This window comes from Puma concolor, chromosome E2 (genome assembly GCF_028749965.1).
Source record: "Puma concolor isolate L17-30 chromosome E2, mPumCon1.1.hap2, whole genome shotgun sequence".
In the NCBI taxonomy this organism is placed as follows: Eukaryota; Metazoa; Chordata; class Mammalia; order Carnivora; family Felidae; genus Puma; species Puma concolor.
This window is the reverse complement of record NC_141681.1, coordinates 55364176-55379644: the sequence shown is the minus strand read 5'-3', so window position 1 is coordinate 55379644 and position 15469 is coordinate 55364176. Positions and strand designations below refer to the sequence as shown.

General features: G+C 45.3%; 1 protein-coding gene across 1 annotated transcript in view; it reads left to right on the top strand.

Moving 5' to 3' along the window:
- The first annotated feature begins 3362 nt into the window (after positions 1 to 3362).
- LOC147573759 (leucine-rich repeat-containing protein 4B) overlaps positions 3363 to 15469 on the top strand; it is a 62063-nt gene continuing 49956 nt past the window's right edge. Inside the window, exon 1 of the mRNA XM_086690539.1 lies at positions 3363 to 3799. The gene's annotated coding sequence lies outside the window, so the exon portion shown is untranslated. The remainder of the gene's footprint in view (positions 3800 to 15469) is intronic.

Here is a 15469-nt window from a genome sequence, read left to right as displayed (position 1 = left end):
ACCAGTATGTCTTGTGAAAAAAAAAAAAAAACAGACACAAAAGAGTACAAACAGCATGACTCCATTTATGTGAAATTGCAGACAAGGGAGCACTAATCTATAGGGACAGAAATCGATCAGGATTGCCTGGGGCTGAGGGAGTGGGGGTGGGACACTGATTACACACTGACACAAAGGAACATTTGGGGATCACAGAACTGTTCTGTTTCTTTTTTATTGTCATCATTTTAGTGAGGGAACACGAGTCGGGGAGAGGGACAGAGGGGGAGAGAAAGAGAGAGAGAGAGAATCCCAAGCAGGCTCCACACTCAGCACAGAGCCTGACACGGGGCTCGATCCCATGACCCTGGGACCATGAGCTGAAATCAAGAGTTGGATGCCCCACCCGCTGAGTCACCCAGGTGCCCCAGAACTGTCCTGTAAGTGAGCAGCTTATTAGTGTCACGTACATTCACATTGTCGTGCAACCAATCTCCATTTTTTTTAATTTAAGAGACAAAGAGCACAGTGAGGGAGAGGGACAGAGGGGGAGAGGGGCAGTGCTCTGCCGCAGGGCTCGATCCCATGACCCTGGGATCATGACCTGAGCCGAAATCAAGAGTCAGTGGCTCAACCAACTGAGCCACCCAGGAACCCCTTTCCATAACTCTTTTTATCTTGCAGAATGGAAGCTTTATACCCATGAAACGATAACTTCCCAATCCTCCTCCTCCCAGCCCCTGGCACCATTTGCCATCCTACTTTCTGTCTCTCTAAATGTGACTACTCTAGATATCTCATATAAGTGGCCTCATACACTACTGTCCTTCGATTGTAACAAATGTACCACACTAATGAATGACGTTAAGAACAGGGGGAATTAGGGGTAGGCCTACGAGGGTGGAGGGAATTAGGACCATAGGGTATATGGTCCCCTCTAATGGTAAATGAGAGCTCTGTACTTTTCGTTCCATTTTTTTTTCTGTAAACCTAAAACTGCTTTTTAAAAAGGCAATTAATTTTTTAAATCGTGGGTATCAGCTGAGAAAAACAACAGGTGTCCGCTTTACGGGTCCATAGCGGCAGTAGGTGTCGACGCTAATAACAGCTTGCACGTCTGGGTGTGATTATTAGAGACTAGAAGACAAAATAAAGGTGAATTCCCTTTGTATACTTAAGTATTTGAGGCCAAGGTCATTCATTATTCCTGGGCACACAGTTGCTCTCTTTCCCCTCTGATAGAGTTCTCCAGGCCTGCCTTTTCGACTCGGCTGGTGGAGAGAGGTAGCCAATCAAGAGTGGCTCACTTGTGACGTCGCCAGTCACCAAGGCCTCCAAGGACCCGGGCGCACCGTGGCGCCCTCTGGCGGGGAAAGGGAGGCTGTGTCTGAGAGAGCCAATCTGGTCCGCTGACTCCGGCCGGGTGCCACACACCTCACGCCCCCTGGTGCCTCAAGTCACCTTCCGTCTCCACGTTGCCAGTGCCTGGTGGGAGAAACCCCGGCCGAGAGAGAGAAATGCTGAGGGGAAGGGAAGATAAAAATTCCCCGGCAGCCAACGAGATGCAGGTATCCAATCAGAGGTGCGGATCCAACGAAATAGTGCAGGTATCCAATTAGATGGGGCAGAGTTGCCATGACGACACGAGTCTCCACAGGGTTTGCAGAGTTGGTGAGCTCAGGCACTGAGCGCCACCTGGCGCTTGGCAACGCTTGGCCACTTGCTCCAGCAAGCGCGTGCTGGTTGAAGGCAGCCCACAGAGCGGGACAGCGCCCCCCGTGACGTCACCAGTTGCCGAGCAGGCCCCTGGAGCGCGTGAGCGCCGGCTAGAGTTCGCGCGAGCTCCCGCGAGCCCGCCTGCAGGTCGCGCGCTCTCCCCCCACCCCCGCCCCGCCCAGTGCGTCGGTGGGTGCGGGTGCGCATGCGCTCGCGTTTGTTTCTTTTTTCTTTTTCTTTTTTTCTTCCTAGCGCGCGGAGGCTTAAAGGGCGGGAAAGGGCTGGAGGCGCGGCATGAGGCGAGAGGCGCGAGGGTGACAGCCAGGGTGAGGCCAGGCAGGTGGACCGAGGTGGGCTCCTTTGTGCCAGAAAAGACCTGGGAGGGGATGTGGCCCCATAAAATTCCTTGATGAGGGTCAGCGCCCCGAAGAGAGAGACGGCCAGACACGGGCCGGAAGGAACGGAGCCCTAAAGGGACAGAGACCTGCCACACACGCAAACCCACGTGAGCAGAAGACGAGGCAAAGGTGTTAGAAAGTGAGGGGGAAGCCGGAAGTGACGGCAAGACGGCGAGGCGGCGAGGGGAGCCCCCGACCGCGATCAGGACGCGTGGAGGGGGTTGTTACAGAGACGAGGTAGAGCCCGTGGTCTCACGGGCAGGGTCCGAGGACGGCCGCAGAGAAGGACAGAGTTAGGGAAGACAACAGAGGGGACCGCCTCGGAAGTGGCATCACACCAAGGGGTCGTCAGGGGCAAAGGGGCAAGTCACACAGACAGCGGAGAAACCAGACAGCGGAGAAGGCTGTAGAGGTGTTGGAGACGGAGCCAGATCAGAGGCCGAGAGGGGAACGGGGACAAGACCCCCGGGGGGGGGGGGGTTCTGCACAGAGACCAGGGAGCCTAAGAAGGAAGAGAGAGACCAAGAGGGCAGTAATAGAGACAGAGAACGGTGTCAGGGAGAGAGAGAGAGGACAGTGACAGAAGGGACAAAGACCACAGGGACAGTGATGGAGAGGGAAGAGATAAGGGGGACAGTGGCAGATATGGAGAAGGTGACAATCATAGAGACAGGGGAGACACATTCAGGCGACAGAGACAGAGGACAGCGACCGAGAGAGAGAGAGAAAAGACAGAGACAACAGACAGAAGTAATATAGGGAGAAGTGACAAAAATAGAGAAGGCGCCAGAGCCAAAGTTGGAGGCCACAGTGACAGAGGCAAAGAGAGAACAGCTGCAGGCAGAGGGGGCAGAGATACAGACAACAATGCTGGAGATACAGGAAGCAATCTTAGATAAGGGGCACACCAGTACACGGAGGGGACAGAGACAGAGCTGGAGGCTTCGGAGGCAGGGAGGGGCCCATGACGGAAATCGAGGAAATGGAAGCAGAGTGGGGGGCAGCGTTGGAGGATTCAGAATGGGAGGGGACAGGGCCGGAGGAGTCGGAGACGGAACCGCAACGGTGCACAAACGCAGAGAGCATAGCGATAGCGGTGACAATACCACGGTGCGAGTAACAAAGCACACTCCATGACACTGTGACAGATGAAGAAACAGAGGCAGAAAGGATGGTGACAGAGGGACCGTGACAAAGGGGGTGGAGACAGGAACAGAGCGTAGAAACATGAAAGGTATAGAGACCAGGAAGGGGAGCGGGGCAGAGCAAGGGATGGGTGACCCAGACGAAGGGTGGCCTGGCAGGCATCCTGGAGATGAAGCTAGGGAGTCGGGCTGCGGGCAGAGTCCGGAAAGAAACTGGCATCGCATCTTACAGAGGAGGACAGAGGGAGAAGGAGAACATGACCGAGGCACAACAGGGGACGACGGGGACAGCAAGACAGAGAGCAAGTCACAGAGGTGAACAGAGAGACCAGAGCAAAGAGGAAGAAAACAAGGGCTCAGTCACCTGAGACTCAGCGGGAGGGAAGGGCGACAGGCCGAAGCAAAGAGGGGTGGCGAAGCGAACCAAACAGCGGAGAGGGTGAAAGGGACACCGCAGCCTGTGGCTACCAACTGAGCGAGACTCACTCCCCGGCCCAGCACGTCATCCTGGCAAGCACCGGAAACCATGGAGCCTTGAGCTGTCTTCTTTGTGCCACTTTGGTAAGTTGTGACCTTGATTTGGGATTGTGTTTTGAAACGTCTCCACACGGATTCTGGAGTTGGGACCATGTTTCTGAATCCCCCTAGCCATTTTGCTTTGGCCCACTGTAGCCACAGCACAAGTGGCAAAATCGCTTTTTTCATTCATTCGTTCGTTCAACATACATTGAACACGCACTATATGCCAGAGGCTATTCTGGATGCTGGGGACACAGCCGTGAACAAGACAAAGTACACGTGCCCATGGAGCTTTCAACGTGGTCGGCAGACAAAGACATATATTTATTTATTTATATAACGTCAAGTAGTATTAAAAGCCCAGAAGAAAATACTAACAAAAATTTTTTTAATATCAATTTTTGAGAGAGAGAGAGAGACAGAGCGTGAGCGGGGGAGGGGCAGAGGGAGAGGGAGACACATAATCCGAAGCAGGCTCCGGGCTCGAGCTGTCGGCACAGAGCCCGACGCGGGGCCTGAACTCACGAACCGCGAGATCATGACCTGAGCCCGAGTCGGGCACCCAACTGACTGAGCCACCCAGGTGCCCCAAGAGCCAAGAAGAAAATTTAAGCAAAGCTGAGAGGACAGAATAATTGAAGTTGTTGATAATAGCAGGCTAGGTTGGGGCGCCTGGGTGGCCCAGTTGGTTGGTCATCCGACTTCGGCTCAGATCAAGATCTTGCGGTTTGTGAGTTCGAGCCCCGCACTGGGCTCTGTGCTGATGGCTTAGAGCCTGTTTCAGATTCTGTGTCTCTCTTTCTCTCTGCCGCTTCGCTGCCTGCGCTGTCTCCCTCTCCCTCAAAAACAAATAAACATTAAAAATTGAAAAAAAAAAATAGCAGGCTAGGTTATTCAGACTAAGCCTCCCACTGGAACAACTAAACGTGTTGGCTAAAAAAAAAAAATTTTTTTTTAAGTCTTAAAAGCAAGCATTGAAGGTGTCACAAGATTTATCAGGCCACAACTGAAGGGAAATCAAGAACCCAGAGAAGTAATCAGAATACTTCTGCCCTGAGGGGATTTTACAATCCTGGCAAATTTGAACTTTTATTTGGATGGCTTCTTAGGTGAGGGCAATAAAAAAAAGCTCAGGCCCAACCAAGGTGGGGAGTCCACACCACACTGGGAAAGCCATGGCTATGCCCTCAGGGAGGGGAGGGAAACAAGAAGTAAATTGGACCCCCCGTTTGTGAAGTTGCGGTCATGACCTCAGTTTGTGAATTTAACTTAGTCTCCGACTAGCAGTGGTTTTAAAGTCTTGACAATAGCACACACAGAAAGTTTTCTGTGTTGAAAAGAACTTTCATGAAAGGCCTCAAATCATTCTGGTAAACGTATTTTTTTTTTTAAATTTTTTTTTCAACGTTTATTTATTTTTGGGACAGAGAGAGACAGAGCATGAACGGGGGAGGGGCAGAGAGAGAGGGAGACACAGAATCGGAAACAGGCTCCAGGCTCTGAGCCATCAGCCCAGAGCCTGACGCGGGGCTCGAACTCACGGACCGCGAGATCGTGACCTGGTTGAAGTCGGACGCTTAACCGACTGCGCCACCCAGGCGCCCCTGGTAAACGTATTTTTAAGGAAAGCAGGTGGCACAAGTCTGACATCAACAAGTCGAAAAAGTGCCAGGAACAACACCCAGTGGAAGTAAGAGGCACTAGAAACCCACTAAACACTTGGGATACTGGAATTATCAGACAATGTGGTTTGTTTGTAGAAAAATCTAAGACCGCCGTTTTTTACAGGGGTGAAGAAACTATAAATATTACCTAGATGTTTTGCAAATGAAAAACTAGTAGCAACTTAAAACTTAGTGAATAAGCTTAAAATCAAAAGCAACAGCTGGATAGAGAAATGGTGAACTGGAACAGAGGTCACACAAAATTACCCATAACACACCAGGAAGAGACAGGGCAGAGACCATGTAAAAGAAGTTGAGAGGGGCGCCCGGGTGGCTCAGTCGGTTGAGCGTCCGACTTCAGCTCAGGTCATGATCTTGCGGTCCGTGAGTTCGAGCCCCACATCGGGCTCTGTGCTGACAGCTCAGAACCTGGAGCCTGTTTCGGATTCTGTGTCTCCCTCTCTCTCTGACCCTCCCCCATTCATGCTCTCTCTCTGTCTCAAAAATAAATAAACGTTAAAAAAAAATTAAGTGGGGCGCCTGGGTGGCGCAGTCGGTTAAGCGTCCGACTTCAGCCAGGTCATGATCTCGCGGTCCGTGAGTTTGAGCCCCGCGTCAGGCTCTGGGCTGATGGCTTAGAGCCTGGAGCCTGTTTCCGATTCTGTGTCTCCCTCTCTCTCTGCCCCTCCCCCATTCATGCTCTGTCTCTCTTTGTCCCAAAAATAAATAAACGTTGAAAAAAAAAAAATTAAAAAAAAAAATTAAGTAAAAAAAAATTAAATAAAAGAAAAAACTGAAGTCTAAAAAAAAAAAAAAAAAAGAAGTTGAGACACGGAGCATGAACCAGAAGGTCTTATCTTTGCATTTATTCTGAGTCCCCCAAAGAGAGTGAGAATGTGACAAAAGGAACAGTTAAAGAAATAATGGTGGATTTTTCAAGTTTCCAAAATTGGTGAGAAACTCTAACTGAAAGATTCAAGAAGCCCAGTGAGTAATAAGCAAGATAAATAGAAAGAAATCCACACCTAGAAACATTATTACATGTTTGAGGCATACTAGAGGAAAAGGGACCTCAATAACAGAGAAAACAGATGCCTTTCAAAAGATCAATTCCTAACAACTGACTTCTTAAAAATAACAATGGAAACCAGAGTAGGCTCGATGCACTGATAGAAAATAGCTGCCAATTTTATACCCAGTGAAAAATAAATTTCAATGAGATCAAAATACATTTTGGGATTTAAAAAAGTGAAGAGAGTTTACCACTAGCAGCAGATCCTTAGTAAAAAAATATTTTGAGGACTCCAATTTAGGCAGGAAAAAAAAAAGTGATCCCAGATGGAATATCCGAGATGCAAGGAGAAATAAAAAGCAAAGAAAGTGATAAATATGTGAATAAATCTGAACAGATTTTGAGTGTGTCAAACAATAACAGCAATAATAATAGCTTGTACATTAAAGAAAGAGAATATAAATGCATAATAAAACACATGTTAGGAGGGGCTATATGGTGTTACTATATTCTAAAGTCCTCGTATTGTCAAAGAGGTGAGTAAAGGTGTTGATTAATATTTTTGGGGTGTTGGTTAACTTTTGTTATTGAAATACATTTGATATGCAATATCCTATTAGTTTCAGGTGTACATCATAGTGATTCAGGATTTTTATACACTATGAAATGATCCCCACCATAACTCTAGTTACTGTCACCATCCGTGTTTTATAATATGATTCACTATTTCCTACTCATGTCGATTAATTGAAGCTTTTTAAGTTAGTTTGTAAGTTTCCCTTTCTAGGATAAGCACTAAAAGAAATAGATAAAATATGGGACACCTGGGTGGCTTAGGCAGTTGAGCGTTGGATTTTGGATCAGGTCATGATCTCTCAGGGTCATGATTCTCATGGTTCATGAGTTCAAGCCCTCCATTGGGCTCACTGCTGTCAGTGCAGAGACTGCTTCAGATCCTCTGTCCCCTTCTCTCTCTGAACCTCCCTGGTTCATGCGGTCTCTCTCTCTCTCTCAAAAATAAATAAAAACATTTTTTAGAAATAAAGAAAATAGAGGGGTGTCTGGGTGGCTCAGTCGGTTAAGCGTCCGACTTCAGCTCAGGTCACGATCTCACGGTCCGTGAGTTCAAGCCCCGCGTCGGGCTCTGGGCTGATGGCTCAGAGCCTGGAGCCTGCTTCTGATTCTGTGTCTCCCTCTCTCTGCCCCTCCCCCGTTCATGCTCTGTCTCTCTCTGTCTCAAAAATAAATAAACGTTAAAAAAAATAATAAAAAGAAATAAAGAAAATAGAGAAAAAGTACAAATAGCCAATATCAGGAATTAAAAAGGGGACATTGCTACAGGTGCTACAGATATTAACAAGGTAAAAATTAGGTATTAAGAATAACTTAATATCAATACATTTTCCCTAGAACCATAACCTACCAGAAATTACTCAAGAAGAAACATAGCATTTGATTAGTTCTAAAACCATTTAAACAAATGAGATAGTAACTGAAAAAAAATTAACCACAAAGAAAATTCCGGGTCCGGACATTGTCACTGGCAATTTCCACTAAACATTTAAGGATGAAATAATTTGAATATCACACATACTCTTCCAGAGACTAGAAGAGAGATCGCTCTCCAGCTTGTTTTGTGAGGCTGGCCTAACTTTGAGACCAATACCTGACAAGGAGAGTATGAGAAAGGAAAATTATAGGCCAATATTCATTTTTAAAAACACTAAATATTAAGATCAATGTAAGGGATCCATATTCTGGTTTTTCCCGTAATGGCTTCATTGCAATATTTAATTCTTTCCCAAAAAGCCTTCGGAAAGCCCTTACTTTGCTGGTCCTTGAACATGTATCTCGTCTGACTCGTGGATTATCCAGTATGATTCCAGGCAGAAGGAAGAAACAGGGACACATTTGTCATGTTTGAGATACAGAAAGAAAGGCAGAATCAGCGGAGGGAGCATAATGAATGAGAGGGAGAAGGGTTCAAAATAAGGGCATGGAGGCAGGGGCCAAAATGTATAGGACCTCATGACCATAGGGACATGTTTCTTTTCTATTATAAAAAGAAAAGGAAGACTTGGAAGGGCTCTTTCTATATAAAAGAGCTAACTAGGCCAAAATTCAAAACCTTTACACATTTGCCGTGTATCTTGGGCAATTCACTCTACCTCTCTGATCTTCAGTTGTCCCAAGTGTGGGAAGACAGAAGAAGGACGTCCAAGAGGTGCTGAATTTCCCCCCATTTTACACCCTTCCTCCAGTAAATCCTAAAAGAGGCAGAGATTTCCTCAAGGAAGCTGAGCAAAGTGCTCCCAAAGAACCTTTTTGCATCTTCCACAGAGAGCTCCCATCTTTTATTCCTCGATCCAATCGTTTGTCTATGACCCATATCAAAGCTCCTCTACAGAAATAGAAGGAGGGATCCTGGACTCCCTGAAGACTTTCTCTCTTCTCTCCTTCTCTTTGATGCCTGCTGGCAGCGATATGTTTAGAACAGAGCAGGACTTCATAACCTGGGGCCTGACTTCAGGGGGTCAAAAGTTTCCTGGGAATTGTATACAAAGGTTTGTCTGCTTGTGGTTTTCTCTAGGGAATGAGTTTCTAGCTCATCAGAGTCTCAAAACGACCATTTCACTTGCAAAGAGGAAAATTCCAACTCAAATTGGCTGAAAAAAGGGGACTGGTTATTGTCTCATATACAGTTGACTCTTGAACAATGCGTCTGAAGTGCGGGCCCACTTATAAGCAGTTTTTTAAAATAAATACAGTACAGTATTGCAAATACGTTTTATAATTTTCTTAATAGCATTTTCTTTCTCTAGCTTTATTGTAAGAACACAGTGTATGATACATATACAAAATATGTGTTCACTGACTGTTTATATGTTATCGGTAAAGCTTCTGATCAACAGTAGACTGTTAGTGGTTCAGGTTTCTGGAGGCAAAAGGTATATGGAGATTTTCACCCGTGCAGGGGATGGGGTCAGCGCCCTACCTCCCTCACAGTTCAAGGGTCAACTGTAAATGAAAAGTCATGGCTAGCTCCAAACTTCACACATGGATCCAGGCGCTCACAGGATGTTCCCAGGAATGTGTCTCTTTGAATTTCTGAGCCCTCTGATTTCCTCTAATTGGCTTCATCTTCGTGCAGGCTCTGCCCTCCTGGTGGAAATATGACCTCATGATTGCACGGGACCCACCTAGATAATCCAGGCCACCTTCCTTATCTTAAAGTCAGCGAAGAGCCACCTTAATTCCCTTTTACCATCGAACCTGACATAGTCACAGATTCTGGGGATTAGGACATTTTGGGGGAGCCATTATTCTACCTACCACAGAGGGGATAAATTCTGAGGTACCCACAAAGCCATCATCTCAGTCTGACTCCTGGGTTAGAAGCAAGGTTAGAATTAGATGGGGCTGGGAAGTGGAAAAGCATTAACTTCTAATTGAACATACACTACCTGTCAGACACTATTCTTGGGACTTTACATACAATATTATTTACTTTTCGTGACAACCCTATTAAATATAAATTCACATCCCGGTTTTACATGTGGGAAAACAAAAGTTCAGAATGATGGAGTGACTTGTGTAAGCTGGTGGCAGAGACAGGACTTGAATTCAGGTTTGTGTGCCTCTAAAGGACATTTAAAATAAAAGCTTAGGGGGGCGCCTGGGTGGCTCAGTCGGTTGAGCGTCCGACTTCAGCTCAGGTCACGACTTCCGCTCAGGTCACGATCTCACGGTTCATGAGTTCGAGCCCCGCGTCAGGCTCTGGGCTGATGGCTCGGAGCCTGGAGCCTGCTTCCGATTCTGTGTCTCCTTCTCTCTCTGCCCCTCCCCCATTCATGCTCTGTCTCTCTCTGTCTCAAAAATAAATAAACATTAAAAAATTTTTTTTTTTTTTAAATAAAAGCTTAGGTTTCTATTTGCCGTATGCATGTACACATACTCACATACATTTCTTCCCTTGTGAAAAATTAGTTTTCAAGTGTACAAGTAATGTGTGGATAGATTATCTTCGCTTTTTAAAGACAGTGTTACAGATCAAGCTGAAGTCCCCTTTGATCACCTCTTTCCAAACTAGGTATCTCCTCGGGAAGTAACTACTATTATCATTGTTATGGTGGGTCCTTCCAGATCTTTGTCTTAAAGTGTGTATATATATCTAGTAATATAGTATATGCATAGTATTGTATAGTAAATGAGTACTATTGTTTTGAGCAACGATGTGAGTGTTTTAACATAAATGGGATCATACTGTACATATTGTTCTGCAGCTTGCTTTTTTAACTCAACAATATGTCTTGGAAATCTATCCAGATTTACTTAAATAGCTCTGTACCATTTCTTTTAAGAACTGCAATGGTATTCCAGAAAACTCATGTTTATTTATCTATTCTCCTGTCGCTGGACATTTGGGTTCTTTTTTGTTTCTTTGCTCTTAAAAACAATATTGCTGTGAACATCTTTATGCAGATTTCCTTGGGTAAATGTCTGTTTCCTTAGGGTCAGTAAGGACAGGTGAAATCACAGGTCATGTGGGTATATTCCTTTTATTTTAATAAACATCTCCTGTAACTTTCAACTATTGCTATGCAACGAATACCAAAAACGCAGCAACTTCAAATAATAATCATGTGTTCTGGCTCATGTGCTGGCTCATCTAGCTTGGCTTGTCTGGAGCTGCTCTGCCATAGGCTACAGGGCTGGCTGGCTCCGATCTGTTCCAGGTGTTCCATTCTGGGGCTCAGGCGGAGGGAGGGTCTGCTCCTGCGGAAAGCCTCTGGTGGCCAGAGCAGAGATTCAGAGGACTAAATGGCAACACACTAGGCCACTGAAGTCCTAGACTCAGAATTGGCACACTGTTGTTTTTTCACCCACGTGCCCTTGTCCGAAACAAGTCACGTGACCCCACACAAAGTGAAGAGGCAGGAAAAGGTACCCTGTGCACGTGATGAAGCCACGACAAGGTGGTGGCTGTGCTGTGCAGGTATACCGAGTTTCGTTTCTGCGCGCTGTGGGGCTGAGAGCCCATCTTCCCACATCCCCATCAATACGGAATACAGCAGTCAGCTTAGTTTCACCAGTCCTATAGGGAAATATATACTGACTTTTTTTTCCAAAATGCTTTTATGGCCACTCTCAGCCAGGAGGTAGCACAATGCAGGGGAGAAAGCACCAGGTGGAAATCAGAAGAGCCTGCCACTAATTGCCCCTCTTCCCATTCCCTGTGATTTTAAAGTTGCTTTCTCTATACGGATCACAGCTTCCCCACCTGTCAGTGGAGCACAGGACTTGGAGCCAGACAGCTCAGTGTCCAAATCCCAGCAGCTCCGTGTACTTGTTTTATGTAACTTTGAACAAATCACTTAATTGCTCCCAACTGCCGTTATCACAGCTGTAGGATGGGGTCAATAAGCTCAACCTTCCCTACTTCATGTAACAAGATTTCTCTAAAATCATGCATATATAAGCAGCATTGAAATAGGAAACACTGCTGACTCATTTCTTTCATTTTAGAGTTAAGTCAACTGACAGCCCGTAGAGGGGAAATGAGAGAGTGCTGAGCAGTATGACCAGATAGAGTTAGCAAGCAGTCCTCCATGGTATCGGTCAGTTCTGTTACACTTGGAAGTAACAGAACCCCAGTGAAAACTGGTTTACGCAAAAAAAAAAAAAAAAAAAAAAAAAAAAAGGTGGGGGAAGCAGCAGGGGGAAGAGTGTACATTTCTTGGTTCATGTAACTGAAAAGTTTAGGACTAGTGTCAGCATCAGGAATGGCTGGCTCAGGCACCCAAACATTGCCGGCAGGAATGTGTCTCTTGGTTTCTCCCCTTTGCTTTCCTCTGCATTGCCTTTATTCTCAGGAAGCCTCTTCTCTATTATGGCAGGGTCACCGGGTGCCTTGAGGGAGAATTATAAAACAAAACTAAACAAAAAAAGAGGCCCCTGGACTGGACAAATTACAAAAAGCCGCTAACTCTGGGTGGATAAATTTCAAAAAGGCATCCCTTCCATCTGGCTGTACAGTCTTGTATCCAGGACATAAGGTTTGGCAAGCACTGGCTGAATTTGTGCAGAATACAGATTGCCCAGACGTGTGCAGCAGCCCCGAGTGTAGCAAACGGTCACCGGCAGCTCCAGGTTTCATTTCTGCCAGCTAACCAGCCCCAGGGTCAAGCCAACACCTTTTCCCTGGTAACCCCAGAAAAGGTGCTGAGATTGGTTTTCATTCGTTGGGAGACGCCAGGCCCGGGTCAGGCACCGTCTCCTAACACCTATGATAGGTTAGCTGTACGGAAGTCACGTAAAGGCACAGTGGGCCAGAAGAGGTCCCAGAGGGAAATGACAGTGCCACTACCTGAAAGAGGAAGACGTGCCTGCTGGGCTGACAAGAGGGCAGATCCCCCACTCTACTCCCTCAAGGAGATTTCAGTCTAACCAGGGGAATAAGAAGTAAATGAAGTAGAGACCTAGAAACTGGATTTGGAAGGGCACAGACGGTATCTGTTCCGACCCTTCCGCCCCCCTCCCCTTTTTCTTTAAAAGGGCAAACAGGCGAAGAGATCCTTCAGTAAGGTAGGTCAGTCTACGAGACAACACTGTAAGCTTCCTGAGTGCAGCCTTTTTGTTTCCCACTGTTCTGTTCATCACTATATCCTCAGCTCTCAGCACAGAGTTTAATCCATGTGTGAGATGGATGAATTTATGAATGATTAATAAATAGGACAATGGTGATTAGAAATGAAAACTATAGGATACAGGTACAGTGACTTCCCCAACGTCACCCACTCTATTTTTAACATTTTAACATTTTCCAATTTGCCATCGCAAAGAACACACATCTTTGAGTACATTTTTTTTTTTTTTTGTCTACTTGTCTGGTTATTTCTTTAATATGTTCCTATGAGTTGAATTACTGAGTCATTAACAAAACTTTGCAGTGAACTGTTCATTTTGTTCCTTTAGATAAAGCCCAAGGTCATAGCACTAAATCAACTCAGTGATTCTTTTTTCTGCCCATCAAATGAGCAACAAATATTTTAAGGTTCCACTCAACACTGGTGAGAGCGCAGTGAAACAGACATCATTGCCCACGTGCACTGTTGGAATGGAAATTGCTGCCACCCTTCTAGAAAGCAATTTGGCGGTAGGTTGTCAACCACAGGAAAAACAGTCATGCTCTTAAGGCCTGGGAATCCACCTGCAACTCAAACAGACTTATATACAAAGAGGCTCATCATGATGTTATTTATGACAGTTTTTTTTTTTTTTTAATGGAATTGCCAGGGTATCCAACTAGCAGGGAATGGTTAAGTTAATTATGCTGTATCCACTCAATAGAATATTACACAGCCATCTTAGATGACATTTTGAAAAATATATTTTAGCATGGAAATGTTGACGAGGTAATGTTCAGTGAACAAAAGCAGAATGCACACATTTTACATGAAGTATGAATGTAACTGTGCTTTTGAAGACTAAGTGGAAATGTACCAAACTGTTAGAGAGCGACCGTATTTGGAGGGTGAGAGTGTGGACATTTTTTTTGCTACTTTTCTCTCTTTGACACCTGTTCTTTCACAATCATTATGGCAGACAGAATAAAGAGGCCCACATCCTAATCTCGGGAACCTGTGAATATGTTGATTTACATGGCAAAAGGGCTTTGCAGATGTGACCAGGTTAAGGATCTTGAAAGGGGGGAGGTTATCCTGGATAACCTTGTGGGCCTAATGTAATCACAAGAGGGAGACAGAAGGATCAGTCAGAGAAGGTGATGGGACAGGGGTAGCAGTGGTTAGAGAGATGCAGCCATGAGCCAGGGAATGCAGGCGCCTCTAGAAGCTGGAAAAGGCTAGGGAACAGATTCTCTCCTGGAGCCTCCAGAGACATAATACACCTTTTTAGCCCAGTGAGACTGACTTTGGACTTCTGACCTCCAAAACTGTTAAGATAATAAATCTGTGTTGTTTTAAGCCACCAAGTTTGTGGTAATTTGTTATAGCAGCAATAGAAAACTAATACAATCATGAATTACTTTACTCCAAAAAAAAAGAAAAGCTTAAAGAGATATATCTATATATCGATATTGACTATATAGATAGATAGATAGATATTCTATATATATATCGATTTATAGATAGATATCGATATAGATATATAGATATAATATACACGGGAAAATATACCATTTGTAAGTGTCCAGCTCAGTGAATTTCTATAAAGTGAACACATCCATGTAATCAGCAGCCAGATCAAGAAAGAGAACATTCCCAGCCTCCCAGAAGCCCTTTCACGTTTCCTTCCAGGCACCATGCTCATTCCAAGGGTACTCACTATCCTAACTTCAAACCCCATAGGTTAGTTTTGCCTCCTTTGGGATGAGCTTCTTTTTTCGTTCCATCTAATTGTTTCGAGATCCATCCGTGTCGTTGCACGTGATTGTCAGTCATTCATTCTTATTTCTGTGGGGACGCCATTTGTGGCTATGCCACCATTTACTCATCCATTCTGTTGTCAATGCACATTGGGATTCTATTCAGATTTTGGCTATTATGAGCAGTGCCACTATGAAAGTCCTTGTACGTATCTTTGGGTGAACACATGTATGCATTTCTGGTGGATGTATCCCTCGGAGTCGTAGGGTATGCGGACGCTCAGCTTTCAAGGATCCTACCAAACTGCTTTCCAGAGTGGTTATACCAGTCTGTGCTCCCTTCAGCAGGGTAAGAGTTTGCCCATTTTTCCATTGGTCTGTCTGACTTTTCCTTCTTGATTACAAGGAATTCTTTATATCTTCTAGATAAGAATCCACCTTGTCTGTAGCTTGCCTTTTTACTTTCTTAATGGTGTCTTTTGATGAACAGAAGTTCTTACTATAGTCCAGCTTACCATGTTTTCCCTTTATGGTTAATTTGGTCTTGTTTAAGACATCTTTTCCGCTCCAAGTACATGAAAATGGTCCCCTCTGCTTTCTTTTAAAAGCTGTGTTGTTTTACCTCTTAGATTTAGATATGTAAAACATCT